General features: G+C 44.4%; 1 protein-coding gene across 6 annotated transcripts in view; it reads right to left on the reverse strand.

Moving 5' to 3' along the window:
* The window catches only part of LOC128345412 (C-type lectin domain family 2 member D-like), a 55,513-nt gene that overhangs the window by 38,543 nt on the left and 262 nt on the right, over window positions 1-16,708 (reverse strand). The window contains exon 1 of one of the 6 annotated variants that reach the window (XM_053297297.1): window positions 16,230-16,301. The exons of 4 other annotated variants lie outside the window; for them this stretch is intronic. The gene's annotated coding sequence lies outside the window, so the exon portion shown is untranslated. Of the gene's footprint in view, window positions 1-8,399; window positions 8,920-16,229; window positions 16,302-16,708 lie in introns of those variants that run through there. One more of the 6 variants, XM_053297294.1, reaches the window with a different exon arrangement.

Here is a 16,708-nt window from a genome sequence, read left to right on the forward strand (position 1 = left end):
TAACTAGAAGGCATTGAAGAAGTCTTAGCTTTAGAGAAAGGGACTGATCTTGGCAAGTCCTGCAGGACAAGAAATGGTTACAGAAAACATATAGTGGAGAAGAGAGAATGACTAAGAAAAAGTGGAGGAATGTGAAGCTGTGACTGGAAGAATGCACAGCTGCTCCCTAGAGAAGTGGACTGCAGTGAAAGAAGACACGCCCTGTTTCTAGTACAGGAGGAAATGAAAAAGCCATCTAGGGTGAGGGAGGTTTGGATCCATCACTGAAAAAGGAGGCAGAGGACTTGGGGATGAAGAACAGAGTGGTAAACTGCAGGAGGTGACCCACACAGCCATCAAACAGCAAAGGTCAAATCTCTGTTCATCAAACTAGCACATCTTTAAATTGCCAACCAGGGCAGTACACAGGCTCTGACAAGGTGAATCTCCTGCATACAAAGTAAAAGCTTCCATACCACATTATGAATTGGTAGGGTTGTCCAAATCCAGGTATTAGTAGTTCTGTCTAGATTTCCCCCTCTCTTTTTCTAATGAATTTCCTGGACGGGTTTCTTTTCAGCCCTCGTGGTAGTTACTGACTGACTCTCATGCAGGAATGTGCTTGGGTTTCTGCAGAATCCCATTTTCCCTTGTGAGTCTTTAGTGCAGCAGCCAGATACTGAGCACTGCTGTAGTACTATCTTTACAGTGTTGCCTGCTGGCCAGCACTCACTCTGTTGTCTTTAAATTAGTCATGAAAAGAGATAAACAGCTAAAGGCCCTTGTAAACCATTGTATGACCACATCCTTCAGGGTAGATAGGTGAGCCAGGGAACTGAAGGAGTTTCTGTAGATCCCAGAAGTAGCCAACCTACGCCTCAGCATCACAAAGAAAGAAGCAGGCTTATGGTGTTTAAGACCACATGCAGTGACTGGTGAAGATAAAGAATGAAATAGTAAATTTAGGGACAAATACAAGACATTTGGTCCAGCCACTCTCTCTAATCCCAAACATGCAGCTATTAATAAATGTCCCACTGATTTCAAAAGAACTTGGAATGGCCACACAATCCAGAGGGAAACTGCAATTGTCAGTGTACAAAATCAACATTTAATCTAGTTTGGAGTGGTGGTTGTTGCTAATAGCTGTCTTTGTGCAAATGAAAAACCCAGATATATGCACTGTTCTTGAGATTGCCACAACATGTTCATGGACTAGGTGCCAAATACACACAAACTGACCAGGAGAATGTAAATCTTGCAGAAATGGACCAGCCAAGTGGCTCCACCCATGCAGCTCCTAGATGTAAGTGTCCACAGAGTGGCATAGGCAGAAGCTATAGGGAAGTTGCTCCTGCACCATCTATGAATGTGAATTAATTTGGGCCTAAATTAATTACAACACAAATTAAATATTAAGGAAGCAATTTTTCAGAGCAACCACAGCCCAACTGGGCAGGGATCAAAGAGGGCTTCTGTCAATTATTCCCTTCAGCTGCCCCATCGATGGGGATTTGTGCTGCTCTAGCAATAGGAATGCAGCTCCACCACTGTAAGTGCTTGGATGTCTTGCAAGAAGCCTGTATGGCACCATGCAACTTTTAATATAATGGAATAAAGAGGAAGCTGATGCCATGTAAGGCATAAGGCTTCCTTCTCTGGGGAGAGGGAGGCAGTTGAGTCCTCCTCTCTTTGCTGGAGCTTTTTGGGTGGGGAAAATTGGGTAGCCAGGTCCATTGGGCATGTGTTGCTAGCAGGCTTCTAGGTGCACTTACTTTCCCAGTTTCCACTTTTGCTTGCCCCTCTCTGCTGCATCAGATGCTACTCCAGATGATAATTTTCAGGAAAGGGAAGGGCTGTGGGGTGGCCTGAAAGCTTACAGTGCATATTCCATGCTTCAGAAACCCACACCTAACCTTTTGGACTCCACTCCCTGTGACCCAAGACTTGAGAAAGACACACGTGTGCACTTGTTTTTACTCCAGGCAAGCAAGTGATTAATCAGAGGTGATTTGGGTTGGTAAGAAAAGCTGTTCCAGGCATGGGTCCCCTTAGCCTGTTCTGGATGGAGCAGTAGTCCTTCTGAAGGAACAGGACTGGAATGTTTCCCAATCTGACTTTATGCCTGGATGCCCACGTTACAGTTGTGGCCAGGAGAGCTTTCGCACAGCTTCAACTCGTGCATCAGCTGTGGCCAGTCCTGAAGAAGGATGCTCATGTCACTGTTGCATATGCTTTCTTCAGGGGCACTGTTAGGCATGGATCTGGGAGCCTAAGTCAATGTGCCCACTCTCCTAGAGGGCCTGTGATTTTCCCCAATGGAAAAGAAGATCTCTTTCATATTTCTGGAATGGCTTGGCCTAAAGTACTGAAATTTGTCAGACATAGTAGGACAGTTTATGAGGACTCTGTGTCTCAATTTTGAAGCAGATTGGTCAATGTATTTTTAATGATTCTTTGAAGTTTTAAAGAAAAACTTCCCCCAAAAAAGTCCTATAAATGGCTTATTTCATGGAATAAAATTACAAAAATGTCTGGAACTAAAGTCCCCCCACCCTGGACCATCATTTCACACACACCCCATGTGGAGGAACCTGCCCATTGCTTTTTTTAAAAAAGGGTAAACATCACCCCTTTTTATATTTCTAGAATAGCTTGCCCTAGAGTTCTGAAATTGGGCACAGTTGTAGGACAGGTTAGCAGGACTATGTGTTGATTTTGGAGTGAATTGATCAATTCATTGATTTTTAATTTTTTTAATTTTAAAAAAATCAAAAAAGGCCTATAAGTGGCTTGTTTTATGGTAGTGAAACAAGCCACTGGTACTGGGATGGAAGCCAGCTCCCCCTGGACCATTATTTCACTCCCACGTGAAGGATTCTGTCTTCATTTTTAAAAAGTGCAGCATGCCCCCACTTTTGCCCAACCCCTTACATTTCCAGAATGGTTGGGCTTAGAGTTGTGAAATTGGACACACATGCAGCCCAAGATGGCAGGACTCTGTGTATTTTCATTTCAAGGAAATGGGTCAGTCCTGTGATTTTTAATGATTTCCCACCTACTGCAGTAAAGCTGCCAGAAAGAGTTATCTATCCATAAAATACTTCACATCTAGTGAAAGTGGAACTAATTGTTACATCTGAATAAACAAGCAACAATTAATTTTTTAAAGCACCATGCTCAAGTTGGTTTGTGATTCAAAAGGTTGGGAAGAGATCTATGAAGCAAGGGGCATATGCTGTGGTTTTAATTTACAAACGCACTATATGTCCAAGTTGGTTTTGTGTTTGAACTGTGGAGCAAGGGACACATGTGTCCCAGTTAGTTTGTGAATGGTCAAGAAGCTATGTGAATCCATTAGGGCTTGCAAAGTTTTGTTTTGTTTTTAGGGGGGCAAATACACTCTGGCCCAGATCTCTGTATTTGTGGTTAAATGTATATAAAGAGAGAGGATCAATTCAATTCAATTTAGTTTATTACAGTCAATGATCAGCACACAGATCAAACCCAGAGACAAGAGTCCCCAAAAGTGAACATCAATAAGAGTGCATGCATATATATAAAAATACACATAAAATATACAATTAATAACTATTACATAAAATATAAAGTGGAATAAGATAGCAAAATAAAAACAAAATGAATTAAGAGCCTGAATTAACCATCTCTGACAAACCATATCCCACACCACCTGGGACAGACTAAAGAGGATTCGCCATATGTATATAAAGCCACCAAGCCATATAAGACTTTAACAATTCAATAGAGACAATGGAGAGAGGATGCTTCTTTTGCAAGTGGGGTGGGAGAGCCTGTAAGTTTATTAGGTCCAGGGTTCAAAATTATCTGGTTGTACCCCTGGCTTTCTTAGTCACATCCAGGCTGGGCTATTTCAGCATGCTCTGTGGAGCTGCCCTTGGTGGTATTTGGCAGCTGTAGCTGGTGTGGAATACTGCTGCCAAGGTTGCAATGGAAGCTGCCCATTCAGAGCATGTCGCTCCATTAGTATTCAATCTGCATTGGGTCCAGCTTCATTTTCAAGTTCAGTTCAAAATGCTGGTTGTGCTTAAAGCCCCAAACATATTGGCTGGCACCCACAGGTTCCCTTAATCTGGAATAAGACCAGTTATGGCTACCACTTTGGGGGCCAGGGTACCTGGAGGATCAATTGCTCACCCATGACTCTTCCTGCCCACTGAATGTGGTTCTGCGCCATGTCCCACCTCTATCTGAACTTGAGCATGTAGGTCTGCAGGATGGAACCTTCTCAGAGACTTTAGAAGTCCCTCTCCATCTTCAGAAAGATGGTGAAGACTGCCTTATTACTGTGGGCCTTTAACATTGAATTACTGCTGCCAGACTGTAAATGTTTTTAAAATATTGACCTCCTTTACCAGGAGGTTCTGTAGTTCAGCGTGTGCACATGGTTTGCATAGAGGAGGTCCCAGATTCAGTACCTGGCCCCTTTAGGTAGAGCTGGGGAAGATTTCTCTCTGAATCCCTGGCGTATAGTCAGAGTAGACCATGCTGAGCTAGATGAATCAGGAGAGGTCTGTCTGCAGTTGCCACCAGCTTGTCTGGTGGCTACTCGGGGATGGGCCTTCTCCGCTGCTGCCCCAAAGCTTTGGAATGCACTCCCTGCTGAAATAACAGTCTCCCCATCTCTGACAACTTTTTAAAAGTCTTTAAAGACGCATCTATTCACCTAGGCTTTTAATTAAATATTGTTTAAATGGTTTTAACATTGTTTTAAAACCTTGTTTTAAAATGTAAATTGTTGTAATACTTTAACTTTTACTGTAACATTTATTTTGCTTTAACTATTGTTTTAACTTTTTCTGTTTGTTTGCTTTGTTGTAAGCCTCCCAGAGACGTGTTTTGGGTGGTATAAAAATCTGTTAAACAAACAATGGTGTTACTCAGTAGAAGTAAGCTTTATGTATATATATTTGTTACTGCACATCATCTCATTCCCAACACAGTACAGTGTATAGAACTTCAAATTATCATTATAATTATTAATTAGATTTTTTTTAACCACCTAACCCAGGTGGCTCTAGGTGATTTACAAATACAGTATATGCAAGCACAAATTTGAAATCTAGTTCTCAAAATATTGAATCAGCCTTGTGTGTTCAGAGGTACGCCTAAGTAATTTTGGAGCCTGGACCTAAAGGTCTTTAGAGGCCCCCCTCGGAGCCCCCCTGCAAGTTAAGCATCATTCCCCCTACACACACACACACACAATCCACAGTATTGTTAACATGTGGATTCTTGAGGGCACAAACAGCAACTGAACTCACAATAATGTAAGAATATAAAATGGGTATATTTATGCAAATATGCATTAGCAGAAACATTTCCTGGTGCAGTGTGGGCCAGTGGCACGGCAAGGCCACACCACCTGGGACAGACTAAAGAGGATTTGGGGGCCCACAGGGGTGTGTGGAGGCCCTGGACTTTGACCTGGAAGGGCAGAGGTAAGAGCACCTCTGAGTATGTTCCAACTTGAAGTTCAAATTCAATATTTGTATATAAATATTCAAATATTTGTATATAAATATAAATATGTATAAGTATATATTCATCGTAATATATACCAAAATACACATTCAGTATATGCCATACTAAAAACCAGCATGTAATGCCCCCCCCACCAAATAACCCACAGTTTACAGTAAGTTTCCTCTTTTTAGCATTAGTGTAGTAGCAGCATGAATTGGTGGGATTCAGCAGCTGGAACTGAACTGACATAGGAACATAGGAAGCTGCCATATACTGAGGCAGACCATTGGTCTATCTAGCACAGTATTGTCTTCACAGACTGGCAGCAGCTTCTCCAAGGTTGCAGGCAGGAATCTGCGTAATAGTTTGAGCAATGCTGCTTTCTAGGCTTTTATATGCATATTCTTTATTAACATCAGTCTCCTCATCTTTGGCTCCATACTGCAAACTTCCACGAGATGTCAGCACCACACTGTCTCTTTCTCACTGTCGTTAAAACAACACATTGTACATTTCCACCAGATGTCAGTATTATGCTTTGCTGTTTCTCCTCTTCCTCTGCTAACATATGCCTTAATGTTCACTCTTTCCCCTTCTCTTCTGAACAATGGGTGAAATTACACACCACCCTTGTGTCCAAACAGCATAATGACTGGATCACTAAAAACTCCTTGGTATTTGTCACAGGCTCGTGTCATCACAGTCTGAGAATTTAGCCTCTTTGCTGGGCCCAAAAGCCAGTGAGTCCCAAAGGCCTTTGGAAAGAGTTGTAGGGGTCAGCAGATACATGGAGGCAGGAGGAGGGCTAGCTCTGGACTCTGCCCTGTACAACTGGGAAGTAGCCAAGAAAAGACAAAGTGCATTGGTATGTTACTGGGGGGGAAGAGCACTTTGAACAAAATACTACAGTGCACTTTGCTCACAGGCATGTCTCTGGAAGATGCTGGGGTGCCTCATCACCATGAGGTTTGAGCTGCCTAATCAGCCCACAGCATCACCTGAGGAAATTTTTAGCACTCGCCCTGATTTTAAGCATCCTGTGCTATCTTGAGATGGAAGACATCCTTCTGTCTCATGGAAATTGACAGTAAAAGATGCCACACAGGATAAACCATTGGGAATTGAAGTGGGGAGTGTGTCCCTGTTTGTCCTCTTGGATCATCAACCATCAACCAACCTTCTGGACTGCCTAAGGGGGCTGGGAGTGGAAGGCACTCTGCGTTGCAGCGGTTCCACTCCCACCTCTCAGATAGATTCCAGATGGTGCCACTTTGCTTCTATTTCCATTGCTTTTTAACATCTACATGAAACCTCAGAGACCTAACCACTCTGTCCATTTCTTGAGACAAACAATCTTAAAGCAGTGATGCATATGCTGGTAACATCCAGGTTTGACTACTGCAATGCTCTCTACGTGGAGCTCCCTTTGTACATAGTTCAGAAGCTGTAACTGGTGTAGAATGTAGCAGCCAAGTTGGTCTGTAGGGCTACCATAAAGACAATATTCTTATTTTAAAAGAACAGCACTGGCTGCCAATTAGTTTCTGGGCAAAATACAAAGTGCTTGTTATTACCTATAAAGCCCTGAATGGCTTGGGCCCAGAGTATTTAAGAGAGTGCCCTCTTCTTCATGAACCCCGCCACCTATTAAGATCATGGGGGGCGGGATGCGGCTGCCACCGGCTCGCTTGGTGAAGACCCCAAACCAGGCCTTCTCTAGGGTTGCACTGAGGCTCTGGAAAACACTCCCAAATGAAATCAGAATATCTCCATCTCTGGTTGTTTTTAAACGACTTTTGAAAACACACCCGTTTCATCAGGCTTCTAGTTTATGATGTTTTAAAGTTTTCTTTACATGAATTTTTATCTGTTTTATATTATTCTAAGGTTTTAGTTGCTGTTTAAATTGTAAACTGCTCTAAGATTTTATATAGGGTGGTATATACATGTGTTAAATAAAAGAAATAAATGAAATTCACTTCAATTCACTTCAAATTCACCCTAATGGCTGCAGGCTGCATTGCAACACTAGAATGCCAGGTATGCTATAAGATCCCACACTCGTCCTCCTCTCTCATTTTATTTAAAATGATATCCTGACTTTCTCTAACACTCGAGGTGAGTTTATAAACCATCCATTAAAATTTCCAGCCAGCATGGTGTAGTGGTTAGAGTGCTGGACTAGGACCAGGGAGAACCAAATTCAAATCCCCATTCAGCCATGATACTAGCTGGGTGACTCTGGGCCAGTCACTTCTCTCTCAGCCTAACCTACTTCACAGGGTTGTTCTGAGGAGAAACGCAAGTATGTAGTACTCTGGGCTCCTTGGAGGAAGAGCAGGATATAAAATGTAGATGATAATAATAATTTCTGTTCCATTTCAGTTTTACATATTAGTTCACCTCAAGCAACTATTACCCCTTGTGTTTGCACTTAGATATTAATCCAGATTATAATTTCTAAGTCATGTATACAAAATTGTTTCTTTGTGAATTAAGGGGACAAGCTTGATCCTCCTTAAAGGAAAATGCCCAGTAAAAGGGAAGATAGAACCGGCTGGTTGCTGAAAATTCCTTTTAAAAGGTTTTGTGCTAGCCTAGTCAGGGCAGGAATATGACACAGTATATTTCTGTATTCTCAGTTCCTCTCTATGGGAATCTTAATATTCTTTCCCCCCTCCCCAAATACTCTCTCTTGAGCATCACAAACAAATGCATATTTTCACAGTCACCTCACAATTTATTATGTTATCTTTATAAACATGTAATAAAAAGAAACCATTTTAAAAGCAATTCTTCCGCGAAGCAATACAGACCATAAGACACCAACAAGGGTGAAATTCTGCTCCCCCAGCACGTGTGCGGAGTGATTCTCCCAGAAACCCAGCAGAACCCGCCCCTGTCAAGCACTTTACCTCAAGCAGGAGCCCTTCTGTTCTGTCCTTTATAGAGGACGATCCTGCAGCACAGGACGATTCTGGGGCAGCAAGATTGTATCCCCCAAAGCAAAACAAAAAACCATCAGCAGAGAAGGTTGCAGTCCCCATCAAAAGCAATGTCCCAAAAAGCTGAATCTTAACGGTTTTTTCCTGCTGCTGGGGAATGTTACAATTCTCTAGTAATTAATAGCAAACCCAAAAAATCTTGCAGTGCTTGAGGATACGGACGGGTGGTTGGAAGCCGTAAGGGCGGATCAGGAAAAAGGAGGTCGACTTCAAGCCCATTGTGCACGAAGGAAGGAACCACGGCAATTCCGTGAATGAGGTTCGCGCCAAAGAGGGAGCGGGAAGACCAACAGCTGCCCCCACATTTACATATATAGTCATAAAGATAGGCCCGTGGTAGGCAGGGTCTGAAATGAGTAAGCGATCGAAATGAACAAGCAAAGTTTTGAAGTATGACTGAGTGGGGGGAAATAAGCGGTCGAAAGCTGCCTAAGGCGATCGCCCTTGTCGGAGGCGAAGCCTGCAAAACACACAAATTCACCTTTTGTTCATTTCCCACTGGAGGTTTCCCTTCCCCCAAGCAGCTGCTTAGAGAAACTTGGCTCGCTGCCTCCCTTGCTCCCTTTCATTAGAGCAAGGTCTTATATCGTCTCGCCTCTCCCTACAGGAGGGGGAAGGGGGCCTGCCGGGTCCTCCAATTGCAACCTGGCAATTTCAACATTCCGTGGGTGTAAGAGCAGCGAGTGTAGCATCTATTTAATGCTGCCAGTGTAATGTTGAGCTGTGCCCTAAGTTGTAGCAGAGAGTCCAACACACAAGAATCCGTATTTATGGAACGAATGAGAGGTGAGGAAGACAACACAGGCCAGCCACATAAGGCCTCCAGAGATGCTAAAGCCTGCCTCTCCCCAAAGGCAAGCTCCTTAAGTATCTTTCATGATCTACAGGTGTGCTAGAAGAGCACACCGCCCAACAATTCCATTTAAAGTAAAGCATAAATCACAGCCAGAATCTACTTAATGTTTCATGCATTACACCCTTTCCTCCAGTTCTGATGACTCACTCCAGGGAACTGTGGGGGAAATGCTGCCAGCATTTAGAAAATGCTGCAAGCGCTCAGTAAAACATTTTTAACATGGTGATTCTCTTTATTTAGCAGGGGGAGAGTAACTGGCCCTATCCACCCCCAGCACAGTACCTCCAGTGACTGTTGCCGGTGTCTATCTTGTTTCTTTCTCGATTGTGAGCCCTTTGGCCCAGGAGAAGGAGATGAAGGCCGGTGATGGGCGGCGAGGGTGGGGGGCATTTTAAAATCTTGTCTCTGGGCCCCAGCCAACCTTGTTACACCCCTGCCTTTGGGGACAGGGAGCCATCTTATTTATGTATTATTTCTCTATGTAAACCACCCTGAGCCATTTTTGGAATGGGGGGGGTATAGAAATTGAATTAACAACAACAACCCACCACCCAGCAATAATGAACGACCCACCACTCCCTCCACACTCCTCAACCCTGTGCCTCTGGCAGTGCCCAGAGGTGCCTGGCACAGTGTTGGCCCAGGAATGGTGTTCCACTGTAGACACATGTCCGATCTCCAAAAGGTCTCCCCTCCCTCCCTCTCTCCAAACAATCAAGCCAACAAACAAATGCATGAACAAACAAACATACGAAGTTTTTCCTCCTCTTTGCATTGCATCCAGGTATTCCAGCACATAGGAAATCCAATGTAGCCCTTAAGAAACTCCCCAAATGCTACCCTCTCCCCACTTGCAGCAAGGCTCTTCCATTCTGGGGTGTAGTGACATGGGGGTGGCCCTGGGGCAAGCTTGAAGGTGGTCTCTGAGGCAGCCGGTACTGCTGCTTGCCTTGTTATCCCTCAGCAATTGTGAGGGTCCCATTCCGACAATACCCCGTGGTTGGCAAATTTGTGGTTGGCAACAATAGCAATAGCACTTACATTTATATACCACTCTATAGCCGGAGCTCTCTAAGCGGTTTACAATGATTTAGCATATTGCAACCCAACATTCTGGGTACTCATTTTACCGACCTCGGAAGGATGGAAGGCTGAGTCAACCTTGAGCCCCTGGTCAGGATTGAACTTGTAACCTTCTGGTTACAGGGCGGCAGTTTTACCACTGCGCCACCAGGGGCTCAACAAGGCATAGAAATAAATGGGAAAGGGGTTTTTTTAGAGTATTTCTCCAGGTCAGAAAGAGTTTGTGTCTAAGTAAGAAACAAATAGTGGAAGCAGACACTTCCACAGACAGTACTGTTTTTGACCTAGACACATACCATTCTGACTTAGAAACATACTCTTTCTGACTTGGAGACATACCCATACAGAAATCCCTTGCCAAGCATGCTTGATCAACTGCAATTTTAAGCATCTGTGATTGAAATATTGTGAACAGTCTTGCCAACCAAGACCCAAGTATCTGTAGCTGGCAAGATGTGTGTGTGTGTGTGTGTGTGTGTGTGTGTGTGTGTGTGTGTGTGTGTGACAACCACAAATTTGCTAACCACAGGGTTTTCCTGGAACCCTGGAACGCTCTCGGTTGGCAAGGGATCACTTTATATGCATGTGTCTAAGTAAGAAAGAGTTTATGTCTAAGTAGGAAACCGTAATGCATGTGTTCAAGTAAAAAAAATAGTTATGTGTCTAAGTAAGAAACAGTACTGCATGTGTATGTGCATGAATTAGAAACAGTATGTGTCTAAACAAGGGTGGCAAGTGGTGTTATCTGCATTGTGGTTGCTGGCAGGGCAACCAGCGAGAAGAAATATTTCCCCTATGTATCCACTGTGAAGAGGAAAGAACATAGAGGAAATAACTTACAGCTCTTTTTGTATCTCTATACTGATTAGTTTGCAACTATAGGAAGACGATTGCAAAGCATTCTTACTTGCATTTTAATAGTTATGATGCAAGACCTTTCAAAAACAACTTGCCCTATGGATTATTCTTGAGACTACATCCCCAAAATATGTGTCTAAATAAGAAAGAGGATGTGTCTATGTACTGTGTCTTACTTAGACACACAGAGGCTATTCACACAGGCATGTGAAGCCAGGCTAAGGGAGCCTTTAAAAAATGATGTGACATAAAACATAACTGTTTTATGCTATTGTTTTTATTGTATCGTGTGTTTTAATCTGTGTTGACTTGTAAATATTTTAAATTTTGTACACTGCCTAGAGATGTACATATCAGGCGGTATAAAAAGAGAGAGAGAGAGAGAGAATAAGAAACAGTATTATAGGTATATGTCTCTAAGTCAGAAACACTACTGTATGTATACGTGCATATTATTATACACGGTTGGTGCTGCAGACTCAGATGCCTATTATACATACTGTTTCTTACTTAGACACAACCTGATTCTTATTAGACACATACATACACATAGAGTTCTCCCTCACCAATTGCGAGGGTTCCATTCTGACAAAACCCCATGATTAGCCAATTTTGGTTGGCGAAGTGTAGAAATCAATGGAAAAGTTTTTAGAGTTTAGATAATGTCTCTCTATGCCAGAAAGAGTATGTGTAAGTCAGAAACAGCACTGCATGTGTATGTGTCTAAGTCAGAAGCAGTATGTGTCTAAGCTACTGAGGCAAGTAAAGCTGTCTGCATTGTGGTCGCTGGCAGGGTGCCCGGTGGCAAGCAGAAATATTTTCTGCATTTATTCACTGTGAAGAGGAAAGAACAGAAAGGAAATAGCTTACAAGCTTCTTTCTTATCTCTATACTAAGACTATTTTGTTTGCAACTATAGGAAGACCATGGCAAAGAATGTTTATGTGTAGCACTTTAACAATTATCAGCCAAGATGTTTAAAAACCAACTTGCTCTATGGACCAACTTGCTCTATTGAGACCACGTCTCATCAGTATGTGTTTAAGAAACAAACAGTATTGTACTGTTTCTTACAGAGACACATACTTTTTCTTACTGATCCTTGTACAGTGGTGGTGCTGCAGTCACACAGTATATAATATTATGCTACCATGTATGATAAAGTGCAATTAACGGAGGGCGAGCTGAGTCCTGCATATGAGATTGCTGAAAAAGAAATGGGATGGTGGTGGGGTGTGAGGGAAAGCCGCTTTTCTGGGGAGCACTTGCCCCCCTTCCCCCACTGTGTCTGGGGCCACCCTTGGCCACAATACATCTGTCGGTTCTTTCTGGCTGACAAGCTTTTTCGTTTTCTCTCTACTGAGATTCTTTTGTTTGGTTTTGTTGAAAAGCACAGAGGCAATACTAACATAAATTATCTTACTCTTGTTCAATAGAGTTGATCAAGCTCGTCCTCCAATGAACCCACTTTGCCTCTTTGGTCTCCCACCCCAGTTTACTGTTTGTTTGTTTTCCTGGTGCCACCACTGACGATGAAATACACTTTCATGGACTAGACACATTAGAGTATTTTCTCTGTGCTGTTAAACAAGACAAAAGGGCTAACCAAACAAAGACAGCTGTATAGTATAAAGCAGACCCACATCATACCAGGCAGTGATGGTGGTGCACATAATGTACAGCGGGTATAGGATATTACACAGCAGGCACACACAATCTCATGCAGTGGTACTGCTGCGCACACACACACACACTATTATTATTCAGTGGATGTCTAAGATACAGCAGGCATGCATGATATGCAGTAGTGGTGCTGCAGACAGCCATAATCTTAGAGAGTGGGTGTATGATATCCTACAGCACACAGATCATATCATGCAGTGGTGGTGCTGCAGACACACAGAATGTGGGGGGGGGAGGGAAGGGGGGAGTGACACCGCTTTTCCTCCAGCTCTGATGACTCCGTCTGGGGCTTATATGAGGCCACCTCTTGCCAGCCTGGTCAGAGAGCTGCTGAAACATGGGTAATACTGCTGCTCTCATTCAGCTGCCTGCTCAACAGAACCGGGACAGCGTCATCCTTGATCTGTCCATGATGGAAGCAAACGGAAACCTGCCAGCAGCAGCCGACCAAAAAGAACCGAGGATGCTTATCATTATTGAGAGCGCTGTTAACATTTACACCTCAGTGCACAGTGTGCATGTGCTCCCTAGAGCTGGGGAGATCTGGACTAAATGAAGGACCCTGCCTCAAAATTATAAATAAGCGATATGAGCAACTCTTCATTTCCTTCAGTAACAACACCCGCCCCTCCGCCAGGGGCTTTACACGGTTCTCCGTACAGATTTTATACAAATGATATCTAAATATATTTAATATCTATATACAATACATGAATAATAAATGCACACATAGATAATACCCAATGTAAATCATTCAAAAACGGTTTTTAGCATCTGAAATGTGTAGTATAAATGATTTATTTCTCCGATTTGCCTTCAGCGGCCACGATCATGCTGCTACGGGGGTTCGGAAGGGACTCAGCTCGCCTTCCCTTCCCTCCTGGGCGAACCCTGTGCTCCCTCCCTGCGTCCACCCCGCCTTTCTTTCCATTCCTGGCAAACTCTTCACAGCGTCAGTTGTCAGGACAAAAGCCGCCAACGGAGAAAAAAATCCTTGAAGGTGACCAGGTTGTTAATGGGCGAAGCCCTGCTCTGTATGGGAGGACCTTTGGTCAGCGAGACTAGAGACGCAGGGAGGGGCACAGAGTTCGCGTTGAACTGAAGCACGCAGTGTTCATGCGGCAACCTCGTGATTTGCAGGAAATGGCGGACTCTCTGGCTTCAAACCAAGATGTTTTGCTTCGAAGGCCAGCCCAGCCAGGGCGGCCCTCAAAACACTTTCTGTGGCTACAAAATGAACTGGTCAGGCTCGGGTGGCTGGGGTGGGGGACAAGGGAGGCAAGTACAGCCCCAGAAAATAGCCCCCATCAGCTGCCCCAGCTTTATATTTCAGAAATCTAATAAGTGGGGCCCAGCTCACTGCACTCCCCCCTGCGGCTGCCAGGTAGGTGCTATATGGAGCCGACGTGGACTTGTCCCGAGTTTGGCGGCCATCACAGCTTAGTTAGCCACCCACACACTAATCAATCTTACAGAGTCTCTCTTTTCAGTAAATTTCTTTTTAAATAGTAAAAAAAGTTTTGGTCCTTTATTTCATCCAGAATAAGTGTACTTCTTCACTTCTGTGTCTGCCTACAAAAGACACAGCTTGGGTCTGACTGTTACAAAATAGAAAGCTTTGATTGTTGAGATATGCCTGGACATGTATGACTTGCTTTCAAATGTCTCTCCAAGGCCATGAGAACCAAATTCTAGCATTTATTTTAACTTATTTCAAACATCTGTTTTAATTTATTTCAAGATTTTATTGTTTTATTTTTAACATTGCGAGCAGCTGCAGAATATTTATACTGAGGAGTGCCATATACAACTGACAGTCAAACTTCTGGCATCTGACAAAGTGGTCTGTAGTCCAACAGAGTATACCACAGCATTCTTTGTTGCATTTTTTGGGAACATCTAGACTGACTTACTACCAGAGTCAGTTTCCTCTCTGAGATCTGACAAGCCTGTTCATTTCAAACCACAAGTAGTTTGAAATGCCAGATGTTTTTGTGCAGAACCTATATCTTTGGACTAGTCTATTTATTTATTTACTAGTTTAACCCGTGTAGAGCATCTGTGAGCTAGTACTTAATTGCTCCCCTCACTGGCGGAGGTGGGGGTGTGTCCAGGAGGTGGGGGTGTGTCCAGCTGCGGCAGCCCCCCTCACCCCCACACCTGATGTCAGACGTGGGTGAAGCTATGCCCCCAGTGGCTGCAGTAGGCCATGGGGTGTGTGGTCTAGCTTCCAATTGGGTCTAGCTTCCAAATGGGACTGCACGGCTGGCCCTATTTAGGAGCCACACTTGGAGTGCTGTGTACAATTCTGGTCACCACATCTAAAGAAGGAGATTGTCAAACTGGAAAAGGTTCAGAAGAGGGCAACCAAGATGATCAGGGGGGATTCTCTGCCACAAGATGTGGTGACAGCCAACAGCCTGGGTGGCTTTAATTGGGGTTTGGATGACTTCATGGAGGAGAGGTCTTGGAGGGCTGTAGGCCACCTCCAGCCTCAAAGGCAGGATGCCTCTGAGTACCAGTTGTAGGGGAGTAACAGCAGGAGAGAGGGTCATGCCCTCAACTCCTGCCTGTGGCTTCCAGCGGCATCTGGTGAGCCACTATGTGAAACAGGATGCTGGACTAGATGGGCCTGATCCAGCAGGGAAGTTCAACTTCTTATGTACTTTACATGTTGCTGCATGGTGCTGGGAGCTGTGTGGGTGTCCTCCAAAGTCCGCAGTCCCTTCCTCCAGGTTCTGTGAAGCCAAGAGAAGGTCTGTTGGGGGCAGGGAGAGTTTGTGCCAGTGGCCAGAAGACTAGAAGTGCAGGAAGAGCGAGGCAAGTCAGGGAGGAGCCGCCTGTGGGCAGCTGCCAACCGTGGGATCATGAAAAGCCATTAGTCACTAAACCCAGAGTCCCTGTGTATTAGTCACTAATTCACAGTTAAAACTCTGGGTTGCGCTTTCCGCATCTTCCCGACCCCTCAAGGCTCCGCTCCTCGGTTCCTCCTTGCTCTCCCCCTCCCCCTCACGGAAATCTTTCCACCATGGGGTCTTTTAATCTTTCTTTTGGGGGTGGGGGAACGTGATTCTAGGGGTTACGTGAGTCGTGACCCACACAGCTCATCATCTCCATCCCAAACGGAGAAGGTTTCAAAAATCAAGGCGCAGGCTAGAAGAGCCGAAGGTGAAGCTGTTTTATACCGACGTCAGACTCCGCATTGAGAAGCAGCAGCAGTCAGGTCCTAAAAGAGAGGATCTTTGAAAGGGAGGACTCACCCTGCCTGGCGCCTCTGCCGCTCTTTTCCCTCCTGCCAGGGAGATAGTAGCTAGGGGAGAGGGGGCCCTGTTCACCCCTCTCTCTTGCAGTCCTCTGTGAGGGAGATAACGAAGAAAATAGGGAGGGTTGGAGCTGGGGGGCCCTCCAAAGCTGGGGGGGCGGGCTCTTTAAACCCTTTTGCTCAATTATCCCCCTGCCTCCTGCAGAACATTCTCCTCTGGCAATCCCCCTCCTCCTTCTTTTCTTCCGCCTTTAAACTACATTATATAATTTATTCCCTATAAGTGTATTCCTCTTTGTATAATCAGATACAGACAAGTATAAATGCAGATCAGAATCGCCAGTCCAAGTGGTTCAACCAAAAGCAGTATCTCAAGTCCGCCCCCCACCCTAAACCAAACACACCAAAGCAACAGGCAGCTCGCCAATACCGTCCTCGGGTCTCCTCCACCATTATAGCGCAGAGCTTCGATATGTA

This window comes from Hemicordylus capensis, chromosome 2 (genome assembly GCF_027244095.1).
Source record: "Hemicordylus capensis ecotype Gifberg chromosome 2, rHemCap1.1.pri, whole genome shotgun sequence".
Taxonomy (NCBI): Eukaryota; Metazoa; Chordata; class Lepidosauria; order Squamata; family Cordylidae; genus Hemicordylus; species Hemicordylus capensis.